A 2,402-nucleotide genomic window follows, 5' to 3' on the forward strand; every position below is an offset into this window, starting at 1 on the left:
TTTGTGTGACTAGTGGAAACAGAGCCTTGTTGTGGCTACCAGTACTAGACGTTTTAGACTGAAACCCCAGAGCACTTCAGCTACACTGACAGTACCCCCCCCATCCTATGTGGATGGATCTTTTTTTATTTCTTAATTTTCTCATGAATTAGGACAGTGTTTCTCAACTCTGGTCCTCAGGGCACACTAACAGGCCGGTTTTGCAAGAAAACTGAAATACATCACATGTGATATCATTTGCTGCTCAGTGATTGCAGTATTCTAGTTTGCATCTCCCCAAGGTAATACTTAAAATCTGGCCTGTTAGTGGGCCCTGAGGACCGGAGTTGAGAAACGCTGAATTATGATGTACAATGTATCCTTACTGATGAGAGAACACTGGGCGGGAACCTAAGATCAGCTCCTCCCACTCTGTAAACTCCCACTGGCTACACAGGAACAGTGTCCCTCCCTGGAAGTGATGTCACTAGCTTTCAGTAACCACACCCACTTTCTGCTAGTGGACTCAGAAGGAAGAGGAATTTAAGTCATGTGACAGCACTGAAAACTGAAAAATAAAAGGGAGAAAAACTGGGATTTTTTCATTTTGACACATAAGGCTGAACTCCACTCACATTAATGATTGCAGGGGAGAATTTAAGGTATTAGGCTGTACTTCCACTTTAAGTTTGCTTATGACAGTGAACGACATTGCTATAAGCAAGTATTTTACCGAATGAAACTGATTCATTCAGTTTGTTTTGTTGTGATTATCTGTGATTGGTCAAAGCTAATCATATGTTACAGATGGGCTGTGATTGGCCCTGTCTGTACCATGTGACCAATCACAGCTAGCAACACAATTGTACGCAATGGATGGCATGAAAGGAAGCTATCCATTGTGTATAACTGTCATTTGACCTACTGTGATTGTGTACTGTGTCACATGGTACTGGCAGCAGGTAGGTACTCTGATCAGTCATCAGCTGTGTCCCATGGACACGTGCAGTGACAAATCGTACTGCTCAGTGGCCCCGAGGCCGCGTGAGTAGTGCTTTCTGACAGGTAGTCATATGACGTTCAGTCAGGATCTTAAAGCCACCACCTGGCTGTCATTGTGCTATAGGCGGGAAGGTGTTAAACCCAAAAGCAAACATTTATTACATTGCAGCTTACCAATTCTTAGATGTGGTGGCTGCATTCATTTTATTTTTAAGCTTTATTTCTCCTTATTTCATCTGGTGATCCAGCTGTGATTAAAATTACACACAGGTGGACTCTATTTACTACTTAGGAGACTTCTGAAGGCAATTGGTTCCACTAGATTTTAGTTAGGGGTATCAGAGTAAAGGGGGCTGAATACAAATGCACACCACACTTTTCAGATATTTATTTGTAAAAAATCTTGAAAATCATTTATCATTTCCCTTCCACTTCGCAATTTGTGCCACTTTGTTTTGGTCTATCACAAAAAAATCCCAATAAAATACATTTACGTTTTTGGTTGTAACGTGACAAAATGTGGGAAATTTCAAGGGGTATGAATACTTTTTCAAGACATTGTAAGGTCTGATAAGCTGCAATATATTCTTTTGTTTTTGGGTTTAGTTACACTTTAAATACGTCTGTAAAAAGGTCTGATTACTCACCATAGCCTTTGAAGAGCAGACCTCCGAGTTCTGATGGAGCTCTAATACCAAATATATCACCGTGATCTATCAGAGCTTCTTTCACACAGTCGTAACCAGACAAAATAACGGCAGGCATATTTGATAGGTAGATGGTGAACACAGGGCCATAGGTCTTACTAAGCTAGAGCATAGACATACAAAGGTATAAGCACACATTGTGAAGGCATTATAATGGCAAAAGGTACAGCAAGTTACAATAACCAGGGAACAGCTTTCAGCAACTTACAATACATAAATTGGTCACCATAGCTTGACTAGGGTATTAACCACCTCAATACTGGGCACTTTCACCCCCTTTCTTCCCAGACCAATTTTCAGCTTTCTGTACTCTCGCACTTTGAATGACAATTACTCAGTCATGCTACACTGTACCCAAATTAAATTTTTATCATTTTGTTTGCACAAATAGAGCTTTCTTTTGGTAGTATTTATTCACTGCTGGGTTTTTTATTTTTTGCGATATAAGTGAAAAAATAAACATTTTGAAAAAAAAAACAATATTTTCTACTTTCTGTTATAAAGAAATCCAATAAAATCAAATTATGTCATAAAATTTGGCCAGAATGTATTCTGCTACATGTCTTTGGTAAAAAAAAATCCCAATAAGTGTATGATAATAGGTTTGTGTGAAAGGTATAGAGCCTACAAGTTAGGCTATGTATCATTGAAAATTGATCAATCCTGATGTACTAAATACCTATCTCATTTCTTGAGGCCCTAAAATGTCAGAAC

At 39.0% G+C, this 2,402-nt stretch overlaps 1 protein-coding gene across 1 annotated transcript in view; it reads right to left on the minus strand.

Moving 5' to 3' along the window:
- LOC309559490 (cytochrome P450 2G1-like) overlaps positions 1-1,721 on the minus strand; it is a 31,817-nt gene extending 30,096 nt beyond the window's left edge. Inside the window, exon 1 of the mRNA XM_082262764.1 lies at positions 1,629-1,721. The gene's annotated coding sequence lies outside the window, so the exon portion shown is untranslated. The remainder of the gene's footprint in view (positions 1-1,628) is intronic.
- Between the last annotated feature and the right edge of the window lie 681 nt (positions 1,722-2,402).

This window comes from Pelophylax lessonae (assembly GCF_965119305.1).
Source record: "Pelophylax lessonae genome assembly, chromosome: 7".
In the NCBI taxonomy this organism is placed as follows: domain Eukaryota; kingdom Metazoa; phylum Chordata; class Amphibia; order Anura; family Ranidae; genus Pelophylax; species Pelophylax lessonae.